This window comes from Nyctereutes procyonoides, unplaced genomic scaffold, assembly GCF_905146905.1.
Source record: "Nyctereutes procyonoides isolate TBG_1078 unplaced genomic scaffold, NYPRO_anot_genome, whole genome shotgun sequence".
Taxonomy (NCBI): Eukaryota; Metazoa; Chordata; class Mammalia; order Carnivora; family Canidae; genus Nyctereutes; species Nyctereutes procyonoides.
This window is the reverse complement of record NW_026575131.1, coordinates 36,466,146-36,484,754: the sequence shown is the minus strand read 5'-3', so window position 1 is coordinate 36,484,754 and position 18,609 is coordinate 36,466,146. Positions and strand designations below refer to the sequence as shown.

General features: G+C 47.2%; 1 protein-coding gene across 1 annotated transcript in view; it reads left to right on the top strand.

Annotated features, from left to right (window-relative positions):
- CACNA1D (calcium voltage-gated channel subunit alpha1 D) overlaps positions 1-18,609 on the top strand; it is a 300,604-nt gene that overhangs the window by 94,822 nt on the left and 187,173 nt on the right. The window lies entirely within an intron of this gene.

The following is an 18,609-nucleotide window of genomic DNA, read 5'->3' as shown; positions in this document are numbered from 1 at the left end:
GTCACATGAACTGAACACCTGATTTGAGGAAGAGAACGTGTGAAGACCTTGTCTAGGGGAACTGGATTTCCCATGGGTTTTGGGGGCTGAGCCTTAGCCTGCTGCAGCTGGTCCCTGCCTGGAGGAGGGCCACCCTGGTGAGGACAGCAGATGACTGGTGTGAGCATGCAGTGCTATACTCTCGACAAAGGGCATCTACACCTTCCTATGTGACCTTGACAGCTGCCCGAGGAGGAAGGCCTGGCAGGCCATGTTCTCCCTGCTCCACAGAGGAGGAAACAGAAGCTCCCATAGGCAGGTGGTTGGAGAGTCTAGGTGAGAACATTCAAACCAGGGGCCGTTCAAGCCCAGATCCCAGGTTCCTGCCTCCAAGACCTTCTATTTCTTTGCGCTCTCCCTCATTTGGTTTAAGTAGTTCTAGCTGTGGTTTGGGAACAGAGGAGCCCCTAAACTGCCTGTAGGATCTGTGTGTAATAGACCAGGAAGCCCACTCTTCTGGAAAACCTTGGAAGGTGAATTCTCCTGGGCAACCTTGCCACATAATGAGCCCCTTGGTGAGAGGAGGGAAAGGTCTCAGTTCCTAGTAGAATGGGGACAGCCCTGTGGCCAGTGCATTAGCCAGAGGAAATCATGCAGAGGAAAGAGAATAGGACTTTCCCACTGACTTTTTTCTGGCCTCTGTTCTCAGTTTTTCCCCCTTGGAGGACAAGATGGCTCCTTGTCCCAGTTGGTTATACCTTGTGGTTTATCAGTAGCCTCCTGTCTCCTGCTTTGCTTTTCTTGATTGTCTCAGAGGCAACGGTTCCTTACCCAATTTTTGTGGCACCCTATGATAATAAGAATAGGTGTATTAAAAAAATCCCAAAGCAAACTTAATCCACTTCAGGTTTTTTCTCAGTCATTATATGCAACAAAAATATTCACAAAGACCAGAGACTATCAGTATTGTGAAAAGTAATGGTAATAAATCCTTCACACTTTGATAAAAAGCTTAACAAATTTTAGACTGTCTTTACTTTGGTGGTCTTGTTATTTCCAGAAACTATCTGGATTAGACAAGCGGATATTTAAATGTTTCCATCTTACAGATGAGAGAATTAAGATCTGGAAAAAATAAAGAACTTGCCCAAAGTTACTTGCCAGTTAGTGATCAGATCCTGATCTGAACTGAATGAACCTAGATCCTTTAGTTCAGAATAAGATGAGCGTTGTCTTTAACTTCATTAAGCTAATGATATACTTGAGAAGATGTTAAACAAATATATTAAAGACAGGTATAGGAGGAATATGGTGAGGAAACTGGTCTAAGGAGTCAAGGTGGGCTTCCCTGAGATAGTGGTGGGTAAACAAGATCTGATGGTGAGTTGACTTTTGTTAACTGAAGAGACATGAAGACTGCTCAGGGCGTGATGTGTTTAGGGAATTCCATGGAGAGTCCCATGGCTGGATGGGCAGGAGTAAGGAGTGAGGAACACAGAGTCACATGAGGGGGTGGAGGGAGCTTCCAAGTCAGGGCAAGAGCTTTGCTTTGGTCCTAAGGGCTATGAGGAACCACTGAAGGGTTTTAAGCAGAGGAGTGCCATGTGTCACAGAAAAACTGCCTTGGGTACTGGGTGGATGTGAGTTGATGGAGAGGCAAGAATACACTGAGCAGCCTGGTCATGCAGGTGCTGGCATTGCTCAGGGAGAAATAAGGTGATGTGGTCTCTGGTAGGAATGGACAGAGGGGGACAAATTGAGGAATGACTGGTGAGTGGACCAAAGAGAGTTTGGAATTGTTTGTGGCAGAAGAGGATGAGAAGCAAAGACTCTGAGGATCTTGGCTTAGATGTGGGATAGGGCTGTTTTCTGGGTTAGGGAACCCTGGGGAAAAGGCCAGCTTAGGAAAAGAGGGCAGGATCATGGACTCTGTTTGGACCTGCTGAGTTTGAGATGCCTGTGCAATATCTAACTGGAGGCACCTGTGGGAACTTAAAGTAGTTGACTGCAGCTCAGGGGAGAAAACCAAGCTGGTTGTGAGAATTTTGGGTATCCACTGACTCAAAATGAGTACTTGAAATGGGTTAGGCCACCAAATGCTGTGTTTTCTCATCTTTACCACACTTGTTGAGAGGATGTTTCAGTCGAGGCCTGCATCAGGAACCAGAGCTTTAAGGGCATTATTACCATGTCTGGAGTCAGTCTGAACCTATTCCTCAGGTCCCAGAAAAGGCCCTGTAAAGCTAAATGAAAGTCCAGCAGGTGAGCGGGATCAACAAATGAAGTCAGTATTCTGAGTGGTGTTAATTTCATAACCAGTGGCTGGTTGAAGGCAGGCTGGTGCGTGGTCTCTGGGGACGCTCTTTTTTGGCTGTGTATATGCCACCAAGGTCTCTCCCAGGTGTACTTCCATAGATCCTTGTGGTAATACTGCACAACTAAATAATTCTGAAAGACCTTCACAGTGTTTGCAAATTGTGGATTCTTTGGATAAGCGCCCAGAGACTGCCTTCATCGGGTATACAGTCCACATGTTTTTATGACTCTTTCTTGTTGGTGAGGCATTCTGTGGTGGGTGTCAACAGAAACTCGACTTGCTGGGACAAAAGCTTCATGGCCTGTCCTACTCAAACCCTCGAAAGCTTGCCCTCCCCAGGTTTCCAAGAGACCCCCCACTCGCCCCCGGCCTCTGCGGGGCACTCTGAAGCCTGGGGGTAGAAGCACTCTCTCCTTCACTGACTCATTCACCAGTGCTGGCTGAGTACTCTCTGTTGCCTTTTTCTTTGCTTGCCACGGGGATGGAAACCTGACTCAACCCCAGCCCTGCTTACAGCCCGGGGCTGGTAGCCTAATAGCTGGGTAGATATTACACTGATAATTGCAGCCAAGGATGAGCTCTGCTTTATTTGAGTTCTGTATGAGGAGGGGGCTGGCTTAGAGGAGGGAGTTCCTTCTGCGTGGAGGGTAGAGAAAGGGCTTCACTGAGGTTGTGACGGTAAATTGAATTCCAGAGATGACTAACAGCCCTGTTCCATGGTCTCTTTGGCAGACTCAGAGAACTTTCGCCCAGAGGGCACACAGAGGTCAGCCATTGGAGCCTCAATTTACCCACAAGCAGGCAAAGGCCCATGCAAGGACCAGTGACACAGGCCTGGCTAGCATTTTTTTTTTTTTAACCATTTAGTTCTTGAGGTATGAATTTTTAACTAGAATTCTTCTGACCTTAAAGTTATTTAATGTTCCAGAGAAATCATTCTAAAAATTGGAAATTGTAAGGATTTTACTTATTTGAGACAGAAGAGGGAGAGAGAGAACATGAGCGGGGGGAGGGGCAGAGGGAGAGAGAAGCAGACTCCCTACTGAGCAGGGAGCCTGACATGAGGCTCTATCCCAGGACTCTGGGATCATGACCTGAGCCCAATTCACACACTTCACTGACTGAGGCATCCGGGTGCCCCTAAAAATTGTAAATTTTAAGTTACTTAGGATTTATTGAGTTGCTTTTTCTGACTATACAAAGTTAGATGTATATACTATTTCTATAAAACTATCACAAATTCTCATCCCCTTTGTGGGGGTGGGGGCAGGAAAGCTCTCTCCTAATAGAAAATGACAGAAAAGGTCTTGGTTAATATTTTGTCATGTTCACGGTTTTCGGAGAGCACGTTTCATTTCTCAGCCACTTCATGTACATTTCCATCCTGCACAGCGTCACTGCTAGAATTACTGAAGCTTCCGAATGGTGACAGATGTGTGATTCTTCAGTTCTTCAGATCTGTAGGGTTTTCCCTCACGAAGAAATCAGTGTCTTTTTTTTTTTGTCAATTTAATTACACCTTTAATGAATATTTTATCAAATGAACTGCATGTCTTTATTTCATTATTAATATTGTTTGTGAGGCCCCATCCTCATTAGCATAATTTAGAAACTAAGAGATTGCCAAAGGAGGGGTGATACTTCAGGGACGATGGGTGGGAGCTGGGGCAAGGACATCTGCATGCCTTTCTACACGTGTGCAAGAACGGGCACTCAACAGTGCTGCGTGTGGAGGACCTGGGTTGTGTGTGTCTTTCACCTGGGGGGACACGTGTGCCTTCTGTGAGATGATGTTGTCCTAACCGTGTGCCTGCTCCTGCAGCATTTTGGATGCATTGCAGCTGTGAGGTGGCCTAGACAGAGCAGGGCTGTGTGGGCAGGACAAATGTGTGTGGGTCAAGGTCACTCTCGTCCCCACTTCCCCTGTTTCAGGGTCACTCTGACCTGCCTGATGTCCAGCTAGTTCCCTGGTTCACTGACAACGCTGGCCACCCAGCTTCTTTTCCTTTCTACCTGTCTGAGCTTGGTTACATGGATGCCCAGTCAGCATACTCTGGTCTCTCATTTCCAGGGACCTTCTCCTTCTCCCTCCTGGTACCTTGGGTTTGTGGTCATGGATGATGTTCCAGTCCTGAGCCTCTCCCTCAGCACCCTGCCCTTGCTTCTCCTTCTGGCTTGCCCACCCAGCTCTGCCCTGGGACCTGTTCTCCCTCCTTCCTGATCCCTGCTGACCTTTGCTTTCCTCCTTGGCTCAAAGTCCAGACCTTTCAAATCACTGCCCTAAATGTCCTTCCCATTTGTCCTTTCCCTTGTGTCTTCCTGGGAAGTTCCCAGCCTTAGGTGAATCCAGCTGCTCTTCTGGCCCTGGCTGCCTGAGCACCCCCTTCTCACCCCTTCCCCACCTTGTTCGTGACTGCTAGGACACCACTATCCTTTGCTCTTCTGAGTTGACCTCCTTCCTACCTCAGAGCCTCCTCACACACTGTTCCAGCTCCCTGGGCGGTTCTTCTTGGCCTTTCCCACTTTTTCTGATCTCAAGTCCTCATTTGCTTCATAGGGGGCCTTCTCTAGCTGCCTGGCTGAGGCAGGTTCTCTCCTACTGGCTGCTGTCTTGGTCTGTTCACACTCGGGGTCTTCACTTGTTAGTCTGTTGAAGACCTGGCCCAGGCTTCCCAGGGCAGCCCTCACCTGAGTCCTCTGTTCCTTCACACCCATGAAATGTCCCAGAAATCTTAGGACTGTGCCATCCAGATGCCACCTCTCAGACTGCCTCTCCTACTCAGAAATCTCTTGGTAGCTTGAGAATCCTGATTTTCGGTTCCCCAAATCCCTGCGGCCCTCAGTTATAATCCCTGCTGGCTGGAGGTGTGGTAGGTATTAGGGCCACAGGCTCTTGACCAAGCTGCCCGAGTTAAATCTGGACCTCCCCACTTGGAGCTGGATGACCTTGGGTCAGGCACCTGCTCAGAGCCTCCATTTCCTCATCTAGGAAATAATAGTATCCACCTCCTGGTTTCTGAGAGGATTAAATGAGCTGATTCAGGTGTGGGGTACAGGTGAGCGTCCAGGCAGTGTTGGCTGCTGCGATCTGTTCTCTGCCACGGTGGCAGGTGTGTCAGGCTCTACCACATTGTCTTCATATGCTTCTCTAAACACGTGTAGCATCTTGAGGCATTGAATGATGGCTTTTGAGCCCACAGCATACAAGCCTTGCCACCTGTATGACAGCTTCTCACTTCCCACCTCCCCCCCGTGCCCACCCCTCCTGGCAGCCCTGCGCTCTCCACCCCTCTCCCTCTCCGGCACATAGAGCGCGTACCTCTCATTCTGTCCGCTGGGGACGCTCTCCCTAGATCTTCCCTTGAACCCAGCATCATGTCCACCACCCCCTTTATTACCAACTTCCCGAGCGCTCGGTGTGTGTCCACTGACGGCTGAGCCTGTGTGCACCGTTCTGTCCATCCCGGACTGGGCTGATTTGCCTTGTTTGTTGCCTTCTGACTCTTCACTCACACACAGCTGAAGGCGGAGGTGCCACTTGGTCTTCCCTGGGAACCACCCAAAGCAGAAGAAGAACCCTACTCTTCTTAGGCATCCAGGCCAAGCTCGCTGACCTAGTTCTAGTGTTAATGTATTAATATCCTGCATATCAGGTGTGCCCGGGAGGCTGGTCAAAGACCATGTCACTCAGCATGTTTTGTCATCAACTTTTTTTTTTTTTTTTAGCAAAACTGGGTGACAGGACCTGGTCCGGCCCCTCTTTCCTTTCCCTACCTTTGCAGGATCACCTGATCCATCCTTACATGAAGGTGTCCTTGAACTCCTTCCTTTAGCAATTCAGAAGGAGTTAGAGCTGCTGCCTCCTGTGCGACAGGCAGGAACTCACCTGGGCGCCATGAAGTAGCAGTGAACCAAACAGGCAGGGTTCCCATGCTTGTGGCGCTATGTTCTGGGGGGGGGGGGGGGAGGAGACAGACAATAGACTTCCCCTTCCCCTGATGGATGGAACTTACATTCTGGTCAGGGAAATGTAGTGATAGGATGAGAAGGCTGGGAGATGGTAGTCCACATTTTAGGTGGCCAGAATGACTTTTTGCATGAAGTGATAAGTGAACAGGGACCAAATGGGGTGAGGGAGCAAAGCCTAAGGATATCTGTAGAAACAATATCTGAGACCGAAGGGACAGCACATACCAAGGCCCTGAGGAGAGGGGTGTGCAGGTGCTGTCTTGGGAAGATTGCAAGGAGGTACCTTCCATTGGAATGGAGAGGCTGAATAGGGGAGCAGAGTGGAAGTGGCCCAGACACCGCTTAGGTGAGACAGAATGTGTGGGCTCTGATAGGGCCTTGGGTTTGATTCTGAATTAGACGGGGAATCCTTTGAGCATTTTGAGTAGCAGAGGGACACAATTTATGTGGTGTTACCTCAGGCCTCTCATGAACTTAAGAAAACTTCCCTCCTCTTACAACTTTGTTCATTCAGTTACTTACATTTTAGCAGAAGGGCACCTGTGTAATGCAGAAGGCCCATGAGCAAAAAGGCTATAGCATACACGGGATGAAGTGAGTCCAATGCCTCCTGCCGCACACTCTCCCACCACTGATGTAAGTGGTAAAAACTTTGGAAGAAATCTACCCCAAGCCCAGTGTGGTGGCTTCTCTTTGGTTAGTTTTGGGCACCACAAAACTGTTTTACTAACAAAACCAAAGGTGGTCAAACACTTTTTGCAGACATCAGCTTTTTTCTTTCAAATTTCCAAACAGTATCATGTTATATACCATATTTTAAGAGTTAGACACATTTTGGAAGGCACATACAGCCACTAAATCAAGGGGAGGTGTTCTGAGATGTGAATTCAAACCCCAAGAACCATTAAACGGGCTTCTATAAAACTCCCCAGCCATTACACCTGTCGCCGTGATAAGGGCACTGCTGCTTGTAGCTCTGTATGAAGGACTTTGTTGCCCTCTCAGGATTGTCAAATTCCCAGGGCCATCCTGTTGGTGTTGAGTTCATGAGCCAGTGAGGGAAGAGGGAGGGAGGGAGGGTGGTGGCCGTCCTTCACCCTTGAGGTATGACAAAGGCCATGTTCCAAGGCTGTCAAGCAGTTGGAATTTCTTCCTTCTCAGCCCAGTCTCCCCACCCCCACACCTCCACCCCTCAGTAGGTGGATGGAAGGTGGTACCTCGCCTGCACCAGGGCTGAACAGTGGCCCGGTGTCCTGCCCTTGCAGCTAGGTCACTGGTAGAGATACCTACAGTCCCAGGCAACGTTGCAAGGGCTTCAGTCAGAAATGTTGGAATCCATTCTTCAGGGAGCTGCTTGCTTTTCTTAGAAAGCATAAAAAAGGAAAGGTGTGAGTAAGGTGCAATCTTTGAAGTCAGAGGAATGGGAATTCAGCTCTGCGACAGAACCCACCAGGCCTGGCGCAGTCTGTGTGACTAAGGAGTACGGGAGGTAGGGAGCATGTGTGTGCAAAGGCAGTAGAGACGGGACTCCCTTGGACAGAAACTCACTTCTGAGTATGAAGACTGGTTAGTATTAGTAACCCAACCTAGAGAACAGCTTTAAGCTGTGTATTGTATTACTTTTAAAGCATTTGAGGGACACCTGGGTGACTCAGTGGTTGAGTGTCTGCCTTTGGCTCAGTTTGTGATTGCAGGATCCTGGGATCGAGTCCCGCATCAGGCTCCCCACAGGGAGTCTGCTTCCCCCTCTGCCTATGTCTCTGCCTCTCTCTGTGTCTCTCATGAATAAACAATAAATGAATAAATAAAACCTCAAAAAATATTTAAAGCATTTGAAATAACCTAACTGGTCTAAAAGGCAGCTGTCCCAGTCTCACCTGAGGATGGGGACAGAGTCACTCAGATGCTCTTGGCTTCCTGACACTCCAGACAAGAAGCTGGAGCCCAGCTTCCTCAGGCCATGTTCTTCCATTAGTTTATTCAATCGCTTCAACAGATGTTGCTTGAGCACTTAGTGGGCAGCAGCCACTGTTCCTGGCACGGGGGCCCTTGTCTCAACAGGCTCCACGTGGAGCTTACGTCCTGTTGGGGAAACAGCCAGGCAGCAAGCAGCCGGTGATGAGAGAAGAGGACTTCAAGCACCTACCTGATGAAGGAAATAGAGTGAGGCAGTGTGGTAGCTGCTGGGATGTCTGGCAAAGACCACATAGGGCTCTAGGGCAGAGTTTTCAAGGAAGGAAAGAAATGTTTTTAGGAGCGAGAGAGAGGCCAGGTGATGCCACTGGCTGCATGCAGAGGAGAGCAGCGGTCTCTGTGAAGCCCTTTCTTTGCTCGGTTCTAGGGCAACTCCACAAGTGCCTGTGTGTGGCAGGCACAGTCATGGGCACCGGGGAGCCTTTTTCTCTAAGCTGTCTTTCTTCCCTATGGTCAAGATATAAAGATTGAGCAGAGCTTGAGTGCCTTGAAACTTGGCAGTTGTTCTGTCATTTCCCCCTACAATCACCCAAATATGAAAACTCCATCTTCCAGAATCCCCCTGTTGATCTGGAGTTGCGTGCGGGCAGGAGGTCGGTTTCTCCCTTGCAGCTTCCATACCCCACTGTGGCTTTCCTACCGATTGTCTTTTCTCCATATGTCTGTCTCCTGGTTGTCTCTCTTTGTGAAGCTAATTGTTGAACCATTAAAATGGTTCGTTAGTTCAACACAACCACTACGCACAGCTGTTTGATGGGGAGTTTAACCTTGGTGGTTTCCATCAGTATTCGAGTTGGTAGTTATGTTGTGAAAGCCAGCTCCTCCCTGATGGTGTGCTGCTGCCCACTGGAGAACACAAAGATCGGAACCATGGTGTGGCATTGGGAGCGAGTTGAGGTGGGTACTAAGAATACTTGCATTTAGAAGAGGAGAACTCCAGAGCTTAAGCCAAGGGGGGAAGGCCATGGCACCTTCCCTCTGATCCCCGTAGGTCCTTCACCCATATAGAGCTGTCTCGAGAGCCTCAGATCACAGTGGAGACCCCTGGGGACCAGGAAGGACCATCTGTTTGTTTTCCATCTCCAGCTGGCCTCTACAGCTACTGACATCCAGGACTGCTTCCCTAGGTCTCTTTGGCCAGGCTTACCAGAGCCCCCTGACTCGGGCCAGACCCACAATTGTTCTGGGTCCTTTGCTTGGTGTCCCACCTGCCTTTGCTTGGTGTGACTCCAGGTCCTGGTGACACTTGCCTGACTGGACTCCATTTGTCTAGTTGAACCTGTAGTGGGATGCCAGGTGATAAGTAAAAAAAAAAAAAATTCAAATGTTTTCACAGTTCTTGCCTTCAAGGAGTTTATAGTCTAGCACTCATGAAGACATGAATAATAAAGGCGTTTTGTGACATGGGCCACAGAGGGTAGTTGAGACAGATGGGCTGAGTAGGAGGGAATGGCAGGTGTGTAAGGTGGGATGTGTTCCTAGGTGGTGGCATCTGTTGTCAGCAAAGAGGCCAGGCTGGTACCAAGGTGGACTTTTTTGATCTCCTGGGGTTTCTTTTAGAATTCTGGTATTATTATCATTAAAGACACCAGGCTTAGCCACTTTGCAACTTTAAGTGTCACAGAAAGATGGAGAATGAAGTGGAGAGCTAGGGCTTTAGGAGCCTTGTAAAGTGTGTGCTCCTCTGACCGATGCTGGAGCAGCCCTCACAACTCTGGGGAAGGCAAGCTGGACCAGTGTCCTGGATTCTAGTCCCAGACATCCATAGGCTCACTGTGTGACCTGGACCTTTGCCACTGGAGACCCCTGCTCTGTCATTCTGCAGTAATGCACTCGGACACACGGCAGACAGTACGTGCATACACCTGCACCCGTGCCTGTGAGCTCGAGAAGTAGTAACTCCAGCATTGGGAGACAGTCTGCTGGGAGGCAGGAACCCTGGGGGGTGGGGGCATGGTCTTTATCACTTACTGTGTCCTTTTTGGAGAAAATCCAGCAGAATAATGGTCCCTCAAAGATGCCCACATCCTGACTCCTAAAACCTGTAAGTAAGCACCAGGATGTGGTAGAGCTAGGCTTAAACCCAGATTCTTGGAATCCAGAGGCTTGACCTGATCCTTGTCTTGGGCTGCTGGAAGGCTCTGCTCGACCTCACTTATTTGGACTCATCCAGTTTTCTGAGGTAGAGGAGAGGGGAGTCCCTGCAACCAACTGTTGCTTAAAAAAAAAGTTGCTGTCATTCTGGGTGTAGTTTTTAGTTTTTATTTTAAAGATTTATTTGAGACAGAGCATGAGCAGAGGGAAGAGGCAGAGGGGAAAAAAGAGAAGCCGGAGCCCAGTACAGGGCCCAATCCCAGGACTCTGAGACCATGACCTGAGCTACCCAGGTGCCCCTGGATTTAGTATTTTTTAATTCCTTCCCATATCTCCAATAAAACATCAGAAATCTAGGCCCCGTTCTGATGCTGGTGACAAGCCAAGGAAGTAGGCAGGCAGCACAGTGCACTTGTGCATGAAGCACACAGGCCGCTGTTTCTGTCCCCACCCTGGAGATGAAACCCTGGCACATCCCCTCCATTGAGGCCTGAGAGGAAGGCTGTAACTCTGGGGAAGATGCCCAATTACTATTATTCTTCTGTAGCATGGCTTTCTCAGGCAATTTGATTTTCATCATTTAGGAATACATTTTCACGGGTGTAGCCATGTCTTCAGAGGAAGCGGTTTCTCACAGCTCTTCTCCCCGGCTTCACTCTAGTCCAGTTCTGACTGGAGAACCGTGAGTTCTTGGTCGTAAGATTAGTGGGGGTAGGGTGTTTCAATATTAAACACTTACAAGCCATAATTAATAAATAATAAGTTCTATTAATGAGTCTTTACAGGCTCAAACAGTAGATTTTAGAGATTGTTTTTGGAGTGCCTTCTGTTGAAGGGGGTTTGAAGAAAAGCCTGTGGTTCTGTTCCCTGAGACTGCTTCCCTTTTATTTCTTCTTGCTGCTACTTCTACACAAAGCCAAAGGGAAGGCTTGCTTCAGAAGAATTAGAGCCCACCCCTGGGGCCAGCTGCTGTGAGAGGAATTGAACTTCTGGTTAATGAGTGAAGGCCCAGTGAGGCTGGTGGAGAGAGAGACGTGCCTGCTTGGGTGCAAGGAGACCAGGTCTCTGCACGGCTCTGTGGCTGGCAGCCGTGTCATCTAGGGGGACCTTTCTGGGCCTCGGCACAGCTGAGAAACATGATGCCATTTGAAAATGTTCTTGAGGGCCACCTGGGCAGCTCAGTTGGTTAAGCGTCTGACTTTTGATTTTTAGCTTAGGTCATGATCTCAGGGTGGGGAGACTGAGCTCCCCTTTGTGCTCCGTGCTTAGTCCCTGCCCTCTGCCCCTCCCTTCTGCTCATTCTCTCTCTCTCTCCCTCTCAAGTAAATAAATAAATATCTTTAAAAAAAATGCTCTAGCAGATTAGCCAGTCATGGCAGTATATACATACATTTTAGGTGGCCACATTTGGATCTGGTATCAGTATGCCTTTTTAGAAAATACCGTAGGTTTGTTCCTGGTAAACAGGGATGTGTACATAAGTTGGATTTTCAGTACTGTTCCAATGAAAAAGATCTTTTTGCTTTTTAAGATTATTTATTTGACAGAGCATGCCAGAGAGCACAAGCGGGGGGAACAGCAGAGGGACAGGGAGAAGCAGGCTCCCTGCTGAGCAAGGAGCCCAACATGGGGCTCGATCCTATCCCAGGACCCTGGGATCATGACCTGAGACAAAGGCAGATCCTTAACCAACTGAGCCACCCAGGCGCCCCTCTTTTTACTTTTTAAAAAAATATTAGGTTCTCCTGAAGCGGCAGCTTTGCATTTCCTTTTTCATACTGGCTTAAAATGTTTTAGAGTCAAACATGTTCATTTCAGAACATACAGGAAACATACACAAAGCCACAATAAAATATTTTAAAAATATGAGATCGTTTAAAATAGACTCTTGTGAAACTGAACACTGTACTGTAAATGCCTTTTGGCAGGTTTTGTGTGATCTAGATATGTCCTTGCTGGCTGCATAAATTCATTAAAATGGTGGCTCCATTTAACCCATGTTCTGTTGCTGGAAATTGAGGTGGCCTTCCTCTTTTCTCCACCATAAGCCATGTTGCAGTGAATATGTCTGTGGCAAGATTGCCGTGAATATCTGCAATTATTTCCTTAGAATGAGTTTTAGGATATGAAATTGCTGTAATAATGAGGATCCAGATTACATAATTTTTTTGGTTTCTGATACGAATTTGCGAAGCATTTGCTTTGTTGTTGATTTTTAAAAGAGAGTAAGAACTGAGAAGTTTTGATGTTAAAGTAACTGAGTGCTCAAGAGCCTGGACTTGCAGGTCAAATACAAGTTGCTTCACATCTCTGAGCCTGTTTCCTCACTTATAAATGGGCCTCGTAGTATCTTCAAGTTGAATGTGAGCATTAAATCATGCAGGTAAAACACGAGGCTGCATATGAACTCCCTGTGTGGAAGTTCTTGTTTGTATCTGAACCTCCCTTCATTCAGCAGAAGAGCCTGGGCTCCTAGCCAGCCCTCTTCCCACCTCACCTCCTCTCCAGCTCACCGTAGGCACAAACAAGCCCACTGCCATCTTGGTGCTGCTCTGTGTCCATCCTAATTCTGAAAGCCTGCCTTCAGACATTTATATGTTCAGACAGACTAATCAGGCTGAAATTTCTCATGCTTATTTGCAGCTAGATGAAGCAATCCATTTAGTTGCTTTGGAATTACCCAGGCGTGGAAGAAATTGGTTTCTCAGCCTTGAGAAATTCTGCAGATTTTCTGACGTACTGACAGGCACCAGGGCCAGCTTGGGGCCTGTGGTGGTTTTTGGTTGGGACCTCTGTTCTTTGCAACACTGGCGAGTCCACCTAGGAGGCAACATACTTATGGGCTCCCTTTGGTCTGCACAGATCCTAAAGTTATTCCTTCTCTCCTCTTCTGGGGAGTTCTGAGCTCCTCACTGAGAAAGCTTCCCTTCTGGTTTCCTCATTGATCGATAGAGCAGAGACATTTGCTGATTCTTTTTCTCCTTTTGCTGGATGAGAGGCCCAGAGGCCCTTAAATATTTGCTTTGTATTGAAACCAGTATTTGGGCCATCAGGAGAGCTTGAGCTGAGTTTGGGATTCCAGAGTGTGTAACACCTCCCGTTGTCTTCACAGTCCATGAGAACATGCAGGGAGACTGAGGTAACCAAGAGGACCGGCCTGTGCAGAGATGTGCAGCTAGGAAGGTGCAGATCTGGGATTTGAATCCTTGCAGAGTATAGTTCCATTGTTGATACTTTTAACCACTGCATGATACCACCATTCAACAGATGTGTATCGATCAGAGTGTGTTTTGTACCTGTCTATACCATGGGATTTATCTCTCATTCACCATTTGCACAATTGTTGCACGGGAGCATGTAAAGACAAAGAGATTTGGTCCCTGTTCCCTGGTCTTAGGATAGAAGCAACAAAATGGCTATAAAGTATTATATGAAAATACCTCACCTGTTTGATATATTGCTCTAAACCCCAAACTCCCTGAAAATTTTGTTCTGAATGATAACAGATGATCATTATACACTACACACAGCATTTATGCCATGCCCACCCCAGCTGTCACTTAGTGTCTGTTGGTTCTTTTTTATTTGTTCAAATATTTTGTTTATTTGAGAGAGTAAGCAAGAAAAAGGAGCAGCAGACTCTCCGCTGAGCAGGGAACCTGACATGGGGCTCGATCCCAGGACTCTGGGATCATGACCCAAGCCGAAGGCAGGCGCTTAACTGACTGAGCCACCAGGCACCCCTGTTGATTCTTTTTATTGCTGATCCTAACGTGTTGGTTCATCTGCCCCATGATTCCACAATACACTGTTTGTGAGGAGGGAAACCATCTCTAGCACACACCGCATAGTGTTTTTCTGTTCTTAGTCTACCACCATTTTACAAATCTCAAACTACTGGTAGTTTAGTGCAGAATTTTAATGTCATAATTGTGTAATATTCCCCCTCCTTACAAAGGGCACACCCTTTTGTCGTGAAGATAAAAACTCCAACCCCACTGCAGAGAGTCTGATACTGCTCTCTGGGGTTCATGCATGCTCACTGCTGCTGCTGCCCCATTCACTGTGAGAAACATGAATGTGCAAGAGGGTTGTGTTCCTTCTCTATACATCCCCATCAGCAAAGATTTGATCAAGCTTTGCCTCCTGTCCTATGTATTAAGGTTTTAAGTCTTAAACGATGAAATTAGTTTAATATGCTCCTTTCATCTACACCCACTGCTGTGAGCCTGTCCACTTTACCCAAGATGTGTCCCTTTCTGGGGCACACCCCCTGTTAAGAACCACTGGTTTAGTATCAGGGGAGAAGGCAGGAGACTGATTAAAACAAACCCCAGGATTCTAAAAATCCCAGGATTTTGGAAATCCTGGGATTCTAAAAATAGCTGGGATGATTTTGACTAGGGGAAAAGGGCCCTTCAAACCTCAGTCACCCTTGTGATTACCATGCTGTTGTAGCTCAGTCACTGATTTTCCAGGCTCTACAATGCCCCATCTCCTAACTATGACACCCTGCTGCAGTTTTCAGAGCACATACAGAAAAGTAATGCTTCCATCCTCTACCGCTCCTGGGTCACAACGGTTTTACTCAACTGGATTGTCTTGGCTGTTGCAAACCCTTCTGGAATGAGGGTTGGGTGCAGTTTGGTTCACTAGGTGGGAGCTGTTTTGTGGTCAGAGTGGATGACCTTTATCGTCAGAGTAGCAGTTAATAAAAGTTAATACCAGCCTCAAGTTCATGTTCTGGTGGGTGACACTTGGACATTGGTGCAAGAGCTGAGAATGAGTTCTGAGTCTCATATGGCTTGTCCTTAAGTGGCTTTGTGACTCGGAGAAGCTCCCTTCCCATCCATCACAGATTGGTCATGCTTCCCTTCCCTTCCTCCCTTCCTCTTTGCTTTTTTTTTTTTCTTTTTAAAGGGCCAAGCCTCACAACTTTACCAGTTAATCAGAGCTGGAATGTAAGCTGGAACCTGTCTTCTGTCTTTGGACTTGATGGTCTCTGTCATTCCTTCCATTTCTGGAACTCCTCTGATTTACTACTGGTCCAGCTTTGACAGGCCTTTGCTCACTAGCCGACCCAGTTGCCCTTCTCACAGTGAGGTGCAGCCAGGGCATGAGTAGGCTTCTAGAACCAGGAAGGTACAGAGGGCCTAAAGGGGCGGCCCAGACTTGCACACAACAGAACTGTGGTTTTGCATCTGGGGTTTTCTGAGCAGCGAGAGCCGACACATGGGAACAGATACACTCTCACCTGGGAACTTGCTCTAGTCTCCTAAACTCCTTAAAGTGGGACTAATGTTCATGCTTGCTCTGATGGATAGTAGAGCAGAGTGGTTGAAAGCTTTCAAAGTGGTTGTAAGACTTCTGGGGTTTGAACCCAGCTCTGATATGAATGGTGAGACATCGGATGGCTTCCTTCATCTTACTGTGCCTTAGGTTTCTCATCTATAAAACCAGAGGCAATAATAAACCCACTCCATGAGGTTGTCATAGGACAGGATGACTTTCTGCTTTGAAAGCCCTCGGAACAGCCCCTGGGACCTAGAATATGATAGATGACGTGTTGTTACATCATTTAATTCTCTAAATCAAATGAGAATGCTTTATAAATTGCAAAATACCCTTCAGATCCTCTTAGTGACAAAGGGTGAAGAAATGGAACAGTGTAGCCTGAGCTGTAGCTGATAATCCCAATTCATGCAGCAGTAAGAAGATTGGCCATTGGGAGATGATGGAGAGCCCACAGACATGAAAGAGCTCCCTGGAGCAGTGATGCCCTAACTTGGCTATGTATTAAAGTCCCTGGGGAACTCGAAATACACAGCCCTTGGGGTTTTTTTCCCCCTGAAGACCAGTGGGATCAGAAATATGCAGGGGCATGGGGAAGGGTGGACCTAGGAAGTTATTTCACAAAAAGCTTTCTGGTACATTCTGGTCTGTGGACCAGTGTTTGGGAACCTCTGCCCTTGGATAGTTCTATTTAACAGATTGCAGGAGGATTTAGTAGAGGGTCTTACCCCAGGTGCCTATATTTAAATAAATTTTCATTAGGTAATGTGGGGGAGGTGACAGAGGCAACTTTGTCGGAAAGAAATCCTAGACCTCTAAAGATACCTGAAGCCTGGGGCTGAGAGTCTGGCTCTGTTTCTTTTCAAGGTCAGTTTTTACTGGCTGACTGGTCCCCTTGCCATGGGGTAAAGTGACAGTGGAGGCTGCTGAGTGAGGAGTAGGAGTAAATATAATTGAAAAGATTTTGAAAGCAGGCAGTGTTGGATGCTGGTTTGTGGCAGGGACACCAGACTCCTATGTCTGAATGTGTACATTCACAGTCATGGCTCCGTGGGATTTTGCAGAAGTGGAAGCTGCAGGTAAAGGGAGCGGTGAAGATTTGTTGAGTAGACACTTGGGCGACTGGCTGGCAGATGGAGAGCAGAGCTAAGTATAGACTCATGGCAAACTCCATTTGTCCAGGAGCAGGGAAAAAGCTGCAGGACATGTGCTAAATAGAGGGACTGGAATACTATTGAAGAGGAGGAAGAGGATTGCAGAGGGCTTTTTGAAAGTTACCAAACACTACCTCATCCCCCTACTCTGCACTTGTAGCTAAAAAAAAAAAAAAAAAAAAAAAAAAGTCTTTAAAAGCCTTTGAGGAGATCATAAAAGTTAAGTGAGATGCCAGGATAGGCCAGTGATAGCCCTTGGACCAGCATCTAGCAGCTGGTTTGGTTATGTTGGTCCTGGCTACAAAATAGGGATAAATGGCCTTACTTTACAGAGCTGCCATAGAAGTGGATGAAATGGTGGCTTCATTAATTGTACTGTGCCATTCACACATATGGAAGCAGTATCTGTGATGCATACATAGCATGGCCCCTGGTATTGGCAGGCAAGAGCAGGCTCTACACCTGGATGGAGGTGGGGTTACTTGCTACCCGGGGGTAGAGCCCCAGATCTAAAGATCTAGAAACATTTACTATCCTGTCTACTTCATGGTCTGAAATGTAGGAGTTTGGACCTTCGTAAGATCTCTTGGAGGGCAAAAGTACTGAGCTAACTTCTGGTGGTTACAGCTGTAACGGTATGTCTGTACTGGTTCCTCACTGTGGGCTGTAGCTGTTAGATTGCTGGTTATGCCCAGTTGCCCGAGCTCTGCTGTGACTCCATTCCTTTTTCTTCTGTGGTGTTGCTACTCATAAGCAAGATTCAATTATTGAAGAGGTAACTCTGAATCCACCTGATTAAAAGAGAAGCCAAAACATAATAGAAGATTCAGATTTTGATACTATGTTGTTAGCAATAAATGACCTATGGTACTCTACATAGCAGTTGTCAAGGTAAGAACCACAATTCCAGGTGGGGAGATCCTTCCAGACATTAACAATTACCATGTACTTGAGACCACTGTGGAGGGCTCCCCATGTGTTTGGTACTGTGGAAGTTCTTGGGGAGACAAGAGACAGATGAAGTATCATTTTCTGGCCCCGCACAGTGTTTCAGTATTTCCAGGAATGCAGTAAATTGTTGGTAGGCTCATAGGTTTTATAGGAGTTGTTCAGAAAGAAAGGGATTCATATTAATCTGAGTGGTCTAATTGATCAGGACATTAAAGGATAGGTAGCTAGCTGACTGTTGATAATGCAAATCAGAGTAATAACTTCTTTTTTGAAAAAGATGTTTATTTGAGAGCAAAAGAGGAGGAAAGGGAGGGGGGGGAGAGAGAGAGAGAGAGAGAGAGCGAGCATGAGCCAGGAAGGAGAAGCAGACTCCTCTGCTGAGCAGGGAGCCAGACATGGGGCTCAATCCCAGGATACTGGACTCATGACAGGAGCCAAAGGCAGATGCTTAACAGACTGAACCACCCAGGTGCCCCTAGATTAATAACTTCTATGTAGAGCATTTTACATTTTAAATTTTTCTACAGGGATCATGAACTCTGATGCCTTCAGGGGCCAGGCAGGTAACAAAAATTGGAGAAGCAGTTAGGATGGTGGGGCTTAAAACACGACAATCCAAAACTTAGAATGGAAGCATAGCATACTACTTCTGGTTTTCAAATATCCTTTTTAACGTTCACTGTGTCCTTAGGAGGCAAGACTATTCTCCTTTTCCAAAGATAAGAAAACATCAAATAAAATGAAAAGCAGAGCTAGCTGTGGTCAGAGTCTGCAGTGTCAATCTCCAAAGCTCTACAGTATTCCCCCTGGAGGCCTGGCCCCCTGGGACTGAGCCATTTGAGAAAAAGGTATCATGCTCTCCTAGACAGTCCCCCTCTC